Raw genomic sequence first — 12,238 nt, forward strand, 5'->3', positions numbered from 1 at the left:
AAATATTTTTTTTGTTGTTGTGAATCTACTACAGTATTTATTTTATAATTATTTTTAATAGTAAATTGGGGCGTGTGACATATTTTTATTATTAATTTTGCAAATTTCACTGATTCATTTATTATTTATTATAATGATTTTTTTTTTGTATTTTAGTTAAGGTGACACGCAGCTGATGATTTGATTAACCGAAAATAGTATCGTTAATCCTATAAATATTATACAAATAAGCTAAGCATATAAATACATAAAAGGAATATTAAAAAAATAATAAATAAATTACTAAATAAGTGTTAAAAATAAAACAAGGTGTTAATTTGTGATTTCAATATCTGTATTTTATCGCCATTTCGTTTCGCTTCGTCGGATATTCTGGTTAATGTTCTTCAATCAAGGTAAGTGAAATTTTTTATTTTTTATTCTAAATTAAATGCTAAGTAAAGTATTCTAAGTGTTTTAACACTAAGTTTATAATTTATTCAATGAACTGTTATGAGGTGCACGAGTTTGATAATCTACACCAACAGTAAACCGCAATTTTATCAATGAATTCATTGTGAGTTCACAGTCTAAGTAGCTAATTAGTAATGAGTAGCAGTTGATATAGAAAAATGTATCTTTTTTATGGTGTAGTGCACCTGACTATATCAATTCACATATGAATGAGTTATTTATAAAAGAATTTTAAATTTATAATATTTAAATTCACAATAATGTTAATATATATCACATCACCAATAAGTTGCTTTAAAGTACACTTATATGTATATATTATTTGCTATATTAGCGAAATTTTAAAAGTGTAGTAGAAGTTTCAAAAATATTGAATATTTCACACGAGTAAACAATTAATTCATAATTATCAACAAAAAATCATAAATTAAACATAAGGAAGTAAAATTATTATTTTTTTTGTTTTCACTTAACATCATTGAATAAAAGCAGACTGAGTTCATTATTTTCAACAATTAATTTGTCTAAAAACATATTAAAATCATAGAATTTAAACATAAAAATAAATATAAACTTAAACAAAATATATTAATTTCTCAAATATATGTAAACAATTAGTTAGGATTAGATATGTAAATAAATTATTTGTAAGTCTACTATATTATTGCCATAACAGTCATAGATACAATTGTTGATTTTTTTTAAACTTCCTGATTTGCTTACATATGTTAATAAAATTAAATTAATTATTTTCTACATGCATAGAATTTATCAATACGTTAAGGCCATTGTTTATAATACATTATCGCCAGATACCATAGAACAAATACAATTTTGCTTTTAATCATTTACAATTATTACGTTTAATAGTTATAACTTTAAACACTTAAGTGTAAAAAACTAATTTACACAAAAATTAATGCGTAATATACATATAATAATATATTAATTGGTAGCTACATATTTGGATTAAGAAAAGCCATAGCAACACTAAGGGTCGTATTTAACAACCGTGCTAATAATAACAGCAAACTATTTCGACAGTTTTAGTACTTTCCTATCCTGCTAAATATGATTTTGCTATATTTTAGCCAACAATTGATTTGTTTGAAAGATATCATGCGATTCTGACCTAAAATTTTTTAAAAGTTAGCTTTTCTATACAAGTATTAAAGTTGTTGCTAAGCAAGTCGGTAAAAAAAAATACAATATTCGACAGAAATCATGTGTAAATAATTTTATTTCAACAAATAAAACTATAAAGTAATAATAAACTTTTTAAAAGTATTCACTTTTAATTAATATTATAACAAATTTTGCATATGTTCCCACTAACACAACCCAAAAACACATGCCACACTTGAGTCAAATTAAGGATTAAAATTAGTTTTTATAACAATTTTCACACAGTTTATTATATTTCGTGGATTGAAATTTTACTCATACTATGATGCCACAGAAAAGGTGATGAAAACAATACAAACAAACCGTTTTTCTTCTGTCACTTATTGATATTTTCTTTTTTACATTTGCGCGGCCATTACATTTTTAATGCTAGAATGGAACAGTGAAGAGCGAAAACAAAAAATGGTGTTCTTCTTATACCAACCCATTTTAATTTTAGTATAAAATTAATATTATACAGACGTTATAGTCACTTGTAATAATTTACCACTAATAACTTTAAGAAAATTTATTACATCATAATGGCCAGAATTTCTAATGTTTTCGACTCTACTAGATTTATATCAATAGAACAATATTTTGATTATAATACAAATATTTATTGTTGTATGGTATGACTAAAATTATGTTGCAATGATCTAATTGGTCAAATTAGGAAATTTTAATGTTATTTTTTTTAATTACTTAAAGCCATTATAATTATATTAAATTACTACATCTTGTATTTTTAGAAATTTTTGATTATTTTATAAAAAAATTAAAATAGCTACAAAATATTTCATTTAAGTTAGAAAAACAACTGAAAAAAATTTATTCATATCTAAGTTACATATAACACATCAATAATATACCAGAAGACATAATCGGAAATACATAATTATCGCCACACATTTGACCTTATTAAATTTTTAAAAAATTTTCCATTGCAGCTCTATGCCTTCAAGAAAAACCAGTTTTTCTAAAGCTTACACCCAGTTACCTGACGGTATAGGAGAGTATGATTAACGTTTTTGAATCGGTAATAAAGTGATTATCTAACAATACTAATTCGATATTTATGTACTCTTAAGTCAGTTTTACTCAAGTGTTTTCGATAACATATGCAACATATTCGATATTTTGTGTATCGTATGCAGTAACATTATAAAGATTTACGATAAAAATATGTAACGTAATAAAATACTATACCTATTAATATAAAAATAAATAATGCAACATTTATTATTTTTGATAATATAACTTTATTTCAATTATAAAAAAATATTTTCAAAATTTCTCTTTACTTTCTCGATCTCATTAAGTTAATATTAAATATAATATCAAAAAATTTCTGTAACAACATTCGTTTTACTGATATATTGTCTACCAACTATAATATTAAAATATTTTAATTAAAATTTCTTGATGAATATAAGTTAAACTAATATTAAATATAATATCAAAAATATTCTTTAGCAAGATTCGTTATACTGATATGTTGTACATCATCTATAACATTATTTTTATTATTCAAAATTTCTTAATAACTAGAATAGAAGAAGATAGAAGAAGATGACAATCATCTTATAAGTACTGGAAAAATTTTGTAAATCGAAATTACTTAACATAAAGAATTTCGTAATTTTGTTAAGCATAACTTAACAATCTGACCACATCAATCTTAACTATTAAAAAAACTTTCAAAATATAATAAATGTTTTATTATTAATGGTTTCAAAGTTTCCAAAATAAATTAACTAGCTGTGTTTTACGAAAGCAATAAAAAATTTTTCGATTCTTTTATTAAACAAATGTCCAACAAGTACATTACAAAAAATTCAATTACTTATTTGATATGAGAGACCGATAATTGATATCGATTCTGTTATATTAATCAAGCAAAATTGCTACGACCTTAAATTACATGCTCATGACAATATCGTAAAAATTAACACGTTTTTCAAGGACATACACTCTTACTACGAAGAAATAGACCAAAAACAAAATATACACCAATGCTTACATAAACATAAAGCAAACACTATCTGTTTTATATGCACAAATAATAACAACAGCAACAACAAACGCAAGAAAGCATATTGTAAGAAAAACACTAACAAGGAAAAGAACACAATAATAACAACAACAACATCACAACAAAAGCTTAAAGCTAAAAAAAAACCACTAACATACCTACCATTTCATTTGCGCTCAACTATTTTTATAACAAAAACAAAAACAGCACGAGTGTGAATATTTTTATGCAAAAATAAATAAACAAATAAATAAACTCACGTGAATGACTTTAAGCCTGATATATATATATATATATATATATATATATATATATATATATATATATAGGTACAACTAGCATATACACACTCAATCTTAAAAACATACTAAAAATACTACAACCGGCTTTTAAATTGTTACATATTTTATTCGAAAGCAAGCGCACTGCATTATAGAGCAACTTTATAGTTGTGCAGTGTCACAAATGCATTTATTAGCCTGTCAGTCTTTCAGTCTGACTGACTAACTGACGTGCTCATATGCTGTTGTGAATTTCAGTGGAGCCATTAACAAAGAAAGACAGTTCCCCATTAACATCAAAGTAACTTCAAAAAAGAGAGTAAATGTAAGCTGTCGCCAGTGTGTATAGTTTTATAGATATAAATATTTGTACGCACTTTACAATACCTTAGCGGACCCTTTCTTAGCTTCAACTCTATTCCCTTAAGCGTTCACTAAAGATACAACGTTGCATAAAGTGTATATCGGTCGCATGCGTTTATCTCTGTCATAAGCTTTTAATATTAACCATTTACAATATGCTTATCTATGCACTACGGAATGAGACTTAAGCCAAAGAAATATGTGAATATATGCACATAAATTCATATTATAAATAACTTCTGGTTTTTTTTTATATAAAAATTTTGTTCAGGTAATATTGTAAGTTATATCGCTGAAAACAACAATAACGCACTGCGAAAATAAGAAAAAAAAGCTTGTGTCAGGTATTAATTTGGCTTTTTTTATGTTGTTGTTTTTTCTTTTGTTGCACTTTTTTCGGCTTTAATTGGCACATGCAGTGCATGCATTACCCGCATGCACACGCACTTCACGTGACTATTGGTCCACTTGTAATTAAAATGATATTATTTATTTATACTACCCAAAAGCATTGCATCGTTTAAGAAAAAAATCCCTGCGGGAAATTCTTACCTCATGCATAATGCATAAGGAATTATAGTTTTGTATTTTGATTACTTAGTTTTTTTTTTTATCTACATATTTAGTATTTATGAATTCAGTTATTTTTATTTATTAAATGTTGTTGATTGCGTTTTAATTAAATTATTTAATTTAACTGTTAACTCGTTTTAACTATCATAACTGTGTACTTTTCTTATTATTAAAACTTGAAGTAATTCATTTACATTTATCTCAACAATAAATCAAAGCTTTTCTGTCATAAATTAATAAAAGTTAATATTTAAATATAAACAATAACTACAGAAACAGGTTTTATTTATACGAGTATGTTTCGATTGTTAGGTGCAATGCAATTCATTACGAGCACGGATTACAATATTACGAAAAGAAAATATATCTGATTAAGTTGTAGAAAATCAAAAAAAAACTATTTTGTTACAATAAAGTAAACATATGATTAATTAATGAAGCATTATATTCATAATTGTAGTACTCAGTTCTAATCTTATTTTAATCTTATGTAAAACTATATACTTCAGTTGAACTCCAGCTTTTTATAAGTCTGTATGCTTAAAATTAAATTAAACCAAGATAAGACAAGACAAATTTTTGAAACATAGTTATATTTTTCAAATTTATTTTGAATTTCAAATAGGAAAAATTATATACTTCAGTTGAACTCCAGCTTTATATGCTTAAAATTAAATTGAACCAAGACAAAATAAATTTTTTAAATATAATTTTTTGAATTAATTTTGAATTTTAGACATGAACACCATAAGTGCGAAGTATAATTACAAATCTATCATCAAACGAATTGCTTACTGCATGGATATAATTCTTCTTTTAGAAGGATATTTGTTGGCTTTTATATAACATTACTTAAAAATTAAATTTTTTAAAAATTAAAAACTTAAAATCCTATTTAAATTAAAAATGCAGACTACATGTACAGTATTATATAATTATAATAATTATATAATACTTATTAATAATTAATATAATAATTACAATATTTAAACAAAGTTTAAATTGTCTTTAATTGTTGTTCTCTCTCTCTCATTCAATACTAATAATCATTATATATTATTTTATTAAAATAGGTCATTAGTTTAAAATTTTATAACTAATTTGATTGAAAAAAAATCAATAAGGTAATTTAAAGAAAACTTTAACTAACGTCTCAAAACTCTCGCGACTTTAACACGTTATCGAAACTAGTTCGCTGAACTCAATGTTATAAAAAAATTTTATTAGCACTAAATGAAATTTCAATAAAATTTTTTCATTTAACAAATTTAGAAATCAGCAAGATTATAATTAAATTATTCTCTCAGAACTAAAGCATATGAGAAAAAACTAAAAATCATACCAACTGGGCACTTCACAATTATTAAAAATAATGCAAAACGTATGATACTTCGAAAATAGCACTAATGCATGTTTAATAAAGTAACAAATCAATTACAAAAACTCAAACAACAAAAAAGAATACCAATAACAACAACAACAACTTGTAAAACAGCTCATTTGAATGTGAACTTATGCGTGCTACTAACACGCGACATTAATGAACATACACTTGCTGCATTTAAATAAGTGTTTAGTGTTTGCGTGTATATGTTAGGTGTCAACTGTCCATATATAATAAACATTTCATTTAAATATATAAACAACAACAATCATTGGGAATAGCTATCAATTACAACAACTAAGTCAATTTAATCACGCGACTCAGCGTTTCCATAGAGTAAATCAATTTTTATATGTATGTATTATGTATGTAAAAATGTGTAGTTTGTGAGGTGTGTGTTGGTTAACTGACCAAAGAACAGTGAGGAAATATAAGAAGTAGTGAAAGAGATATACATATGTGTGTGATTTAGTACTTTCAGCAAATTTATAGTGTGTGTTTTCTGTGTGTGTGTCAGATATTTATGCATATACGTTTTAACCACAAAAATGTATTTATAAAAATTTATACAATTCTTGATTGCAAAGAATTTTGAAAAGTTGTTGAAAATTTGCTTAAACTAATAATTATGTTCAAAAAATTATTAGTTTGTTTGTTTTAATCAAAATTAAATTGCCGAGAACACAAATATTTTTTAATTATTCTTCATTTCGGGTAATTTTAGAAAATATTTTTTAAAAGTTTGATTTAGCTATATACACCTATATATATATATATATATATATATATATATATTAAACGTGTTTAGATTACGTATAGAACGTAAAGAATTTATTTTGATTTTCTAAATTACAGTGGACGTCCAATATAACGAATTTTATGTTGCACCCCTTGTTCGTTATATCGAAAAATTCGTAATATCGAATGTTATACATTTACCTACCAATATGGTTATTTTTAGGAGATTTCATATATTTGAGTTCATAAATTAACTTATAAACACGTACGAGTATATATTTATTTAAAAGTATTTTTTATTCGGTTGTTACAAAAATTATTTATAAGAAAGGACGCATTCAATCATAGTGTAGAGTAAAAAAAATCATTAATTTTTGTGTTTGTTTTTTACTACACTCAAGACTTTTCTGAACAGCTTTTTCTTGTAGTTCTCTTAGTACAGCTAATTTTCATCATTTTTGCTTTTATATAAAAACTAAAATTTAATTCACAACGATTTAAACGTCCGGCTTTGTCAAAATTAATTTTTAAATGATATTTCCAAACAAATACATATTAAATATAAACACCTTAATATGTACATATGTATGTCTGGATAGTATTTCGTATATGATAAACTGAAATTGTGAACAACAGATCAGTGGCGCCTGCATATATGCATTTTGCCATATATAGGCATTTTTCTCAGAAAAAAAAAAAAACGGACAATTACATGCATATTCTAAGCTGAATAATGCTAGTTTTATAGTAAAATTATATTCAAAAGCATAATTTGTATAAAACAAAAACGAATAAGAAACAAAAAATTTTTTGTTCGTAATATGGAGCAGAATTTTTTTTTTCGTTCGTTATATAGAACAATCAATGTAAATATTTTGGGTGTTCGTTATATCGAAAATTCGTAATATCGAGCGTTCGTTATACTGGACGACCACTGTATTTTGAAAACATTTTATTAAAATGAGCAATCAGGTTGAGATTTTTATTTTATTTGCTCCCAACGCAGGCTAGTTCAGATTGCTAATTTTTTGGCATAAGTTCGAAAAATGTATATACGCAATTATTAACTTACACATCTGATGAAAATCAATAGGGGCATTCATCCTGTCTTGCAAAGTTATGCAAGATACACGAAATGCAAAAATGCTATACTAAAATTACAAGAGTGCAAGAACAAACAGTTCTGTTCTGGACTATTTTGAAGACTCTGAAGCTTCCAAAAATCCTCAAAAATTCAGTACTGAGTATAGATATTCAGATCAGTGAAATCTCCTTTAGAGATACGTAGCAGCCAAATCTCATTCTGTATGTAAATTAGACTGAAGTTAAGACTTTTAAAGCAGCTTGACTCTCTGAAGTATATATGCATATATTTCGATTAAATATATCATCCATTTCCGCTGTTCCCTAATCGTGATTCAATTTTATTGCGTGTGAAGATATTACAAATAATACCTGAAGCTACATAATGACTAGCTATTCTAGTTAATAAATACTAATTGCTTCAGAAAATCTGAGAAATTTAACACGATCTGGTAAAGCAGATGTTTTCACAGTTCCTGCCCAAAAATTATTTTTTTTAAAGTGTGATCTGTTGATAACAGCACAGCCTCTTTAGGTAATATGTTAAGAATAGATATGTGATCATAATTTTTTAGCGATTTATTAAAATTTTTTTGACAGTCATTTACTATTACTCATTATAAAAATTAACACATATTTTATTATACTAAAATTCGACAGTTTCTATTTATTTACATTCATTAAACTGTCTGCAAATTAATTTTACTTTTATTAACACAAATTATTTGGATGACTGCAAATTTTTTTATTTTACCAAACTTTTTATTTTTTCAAATTTATTTTTTTTTTTTTTCTATTAAATAAATTTTATGATGATATACAATTTTGTACATTTTTGAAATACAAAATGATTTCATTTATAAAACAAAACGTCGAACGTTTGATACATTTGAACCGAATTAATAAATTTATTCGAAGAATTTTTGTAACACAACTTGAATGAATGATTGAGTTAAATAGTTTAAAAGAAATTTACTACATAAAACTCTTTGTGCATTTAAAGTGAAACAATTTTATTTAAAAATTTTCAATACTAGATATACAAAAAAAAACGCCAATATTTATTAAGTCGTAAATGATAAAAAGTCTATATTTAACTTCAAATATTGCATGTTTTTCTTAAAGTCAAATAAATTATTTAATATAAATATGCGCATAATTTATAAATATAAAATAATCAATATTACTAAAAAAATATAAAAACATGTGATTAATTAATTACGGTATTTTACATAAATTTACATAAGAAAATAAAAAAAATATTTTTAGAAATTACCTACATTTTTTGTAACACATCAACATCATTGCCAAGAGAATTTTTATAAATATTTTTAAATATTTCATTTTATTTAATTAACTAATTTTTTAATTAATAGAATTTACAAAACGGAAGTTGATTTTAAGATTCAGTATCCAAGTACACGATTTAATATATGTAAATAATGTAATAAAACTACATTATTTGTTCAATTCATTAATAATTAAATTCTATAAACTCCAAGCGGAAAAAAATATTGAAAAATTATTTTATATACTTTTTTTTTTTTTAATAAACTAATGACACAAATGTTATTGAAGTTTATTCATAACAATTTTATTCATAAACAAATACAGCTCGAAGCCTCATAAGTAATGAATGTGATTCTGCTACCAGAACTGCTCTTTCTCTAATAGTAATAAATGAGGTAAAACCCATGACTTTTCACATGACAAAGAATATAAATACTATATTTATTATTTACATATATAAATGCATTATTTTTTTTATTTATTTCTCTTTCATATGAACACGTTTATTAAGTTCAAGTCATTTTCATCACAAATAATATCTCGACAATACCAAGCCACCCTAGCTTTAATTATGCCATTTAACGTAAATATTTTCTGCCCAGATTAATATTTATTACTTTAAAATTCTTAACAAATCACAGCAATTAACATAAACAATTAACATAAATTCTGGTTAAATAATATTAGTAATTTTTTTATAGTTTTTATTAATTGTTTTACTGATATACTAATTGAATAAAGCAAAATGTTCCTTTCGCTTGCTTACTAATTAATCAGTTAAGACTTATTAGCATTCAATAAATAATATTGATTTAATATCTAAACTAAAATACAAGTACAGTAAAACCTCTCTTGTGCAAGCATCTATCAACAGCCAACATTATCCGCTCTGGTAGGGCATCCCACCAGAAAGTTTGGAGTTGTTCAATATACTAAAAAAAATTAATTTGGACTGTTTTGAACAACTCCGCAGCAAAGTGAAGTATTAATGTAACTCAGTTGTTTGTTGACGGAGTTTTCACTGTATTAAATTTGAAACAAGTTTCGTTATTAGATTTGCAAGTTGACATATTTATTGTTAATTTTGTCATGTGAGAAGAAACTGTCTGACAGTAGGTACCATCGGTCTAGTCTCTTGTCGGTCTATGAACTCATGAATAATATATAAATATTTGTTAACTTTGCACATTTGTTACTCAAATGTTGCATCGTTATTGTGATATTATTGTATTAGAAAATATATGAAATCTGTTATTAATAGTGGAAAATTTTGTGTTTAAAATTCACAATGGAAAAATAATATGAAATTTTATTGAAATTAGTCTTATTCACAAATTAGGGTAATTAACCGTTATCATTAATATGTTAATTTTTGAGTCATCACATACACATATGTCAAGATTTTTTTTTTTAAATAAAAAGATATAATTATTAATTATATATTATTATTTAAATAAAATTTTGTCTGGATAACTTATTCTTCTTTAGCACTTACTCACCTTGATTTGTATTAACTTAACTCTAAAGCCAAAGTCTTATCATATTCGTATGTTTCATATTCGTATAAGATTATCACTATAACTCATTTGATGCTTCCCATTCATGTGTTTTAAAATGTGAAACATGTTGTATTGGACAGTATCCAATTAATATAGTAATTAAAAGAACGTGATCATTTATTAGTATACTAGTTACTATCATCGGTCTTGACAACAGCATTAAGCGCAAAAAAACAAAATTTCTTCTGCCAATGGTTCAGTAGCGGTTAAATGATTAAAGGTTTCTGGTGGGATCATATGGTATCACAACAGGACACTTTGGCTCAAGTTTATCGACTGCAGACTTAAGAAATTGGCGGTCATATGTTAATTACCTAACTACCAACGAAGTCTGTAGTCTATTCACCGCCATTAACACTACTTGATGACCAAGCACCATATAACGTTAGTTATTAAAAAAAGATATTAACAATAATTAGATTTTCTTCTTTGAAAATAACTTATTCTATTATTAATATATTGTGAGGACTTTGGTTTGGGAAGTATCAAATCGTAGCAACACTTTAAAACTGACAGGAATAAGAAAAACTAACGTCAGATATTTCTTTCAGAAAAAGTAGTTGGATTTTGTTAGTTGAATAGTTTGAGTTAGAAGATTCGAGTTCAAGTTTGTGTTTGGGTTATTTTATATGTCAAACAACAACGTGAAAGCAAATAAAGATTATTCAGTTATCAACAATCAAACTAACGCGGTTCTTTTTGGTATTTATTCAGTTATTGACATTCCAGTGAGACGTACGAGACAATCAAGATTGAGTTGCAAAAGGCACATTCATCACAATATATATAAAGTTATTTTATTTAAATATTTTGTTACTAATTTTATATTTACTTAAACTTCAACATAATTGGCAATTTATTTCAACGCAATTTATGTTTTGAAATTTTATGATAAAATTGCGGAAATGTTTTCATACTTATTAATTTTGTACATTACATTTTCATTGTTTATAATGCCATCTTACCTTGAAAACCTAATATACAAGAATATAAAATTTACACCTTCTTATTGAATATACAATAAATACTGTAGAGTTCAATATACGCAAATTACGTTTCTATCAACTTCTGGATACAAAAAAAAACAAAAACATAGTAATTTTGATTATATGTTGCTATGGTCGAATTCAATTTAACAAAACATTATATTTACATTAAAAATAAGAAAACGCAAACAGAATAATTTACGTATGAAAATATTCCTAAATGTATTAAAAATTCAATATCTCAATAATTAGAAAACATAAGAAGTGAATTCAACCTCTTAACAAATTGAGTTAACCTTGTACATTAATTGCTTTAAAAATCAATCATT

At 24.9% G+C, this 12,238-nt stretch overlaps 1 protein-coding gene across 1 annotated transcript in view; it reads left to right on the forward strand.

Moving 5' to 3' along the window:
• LOC119681518 (sodium/iodide cotransporter) overlaps positions 1–12,238 on the forward strand; it is a 106,049-nt gene that overhangs the window by 6,221 nt on the left and 87,590 nt on the right. The window contains exon 2 of the mRNA XM_038094738.1: positions 157–395. The gene's annotated coding sequence lies outside the window, so the exon portion shown is untranslated. The remainder of the gene's footprint in view (positions 1–156; positions 396–12,238) is intronic.

Source organism: Teleopsis dalmanni, chromosome 2 (genome assembly GCF_002237135.1).
Source record: "Teleopsis dalmanni isolate 2A chromosome 2, ASM223713v2, whole genome shotgun sequence".
NCBI lineage: Eukaryota > Metazoa > Arthropoda > Insecta > Diptera > Diopsidae > Teleopsis > Teleopsis dalmanni.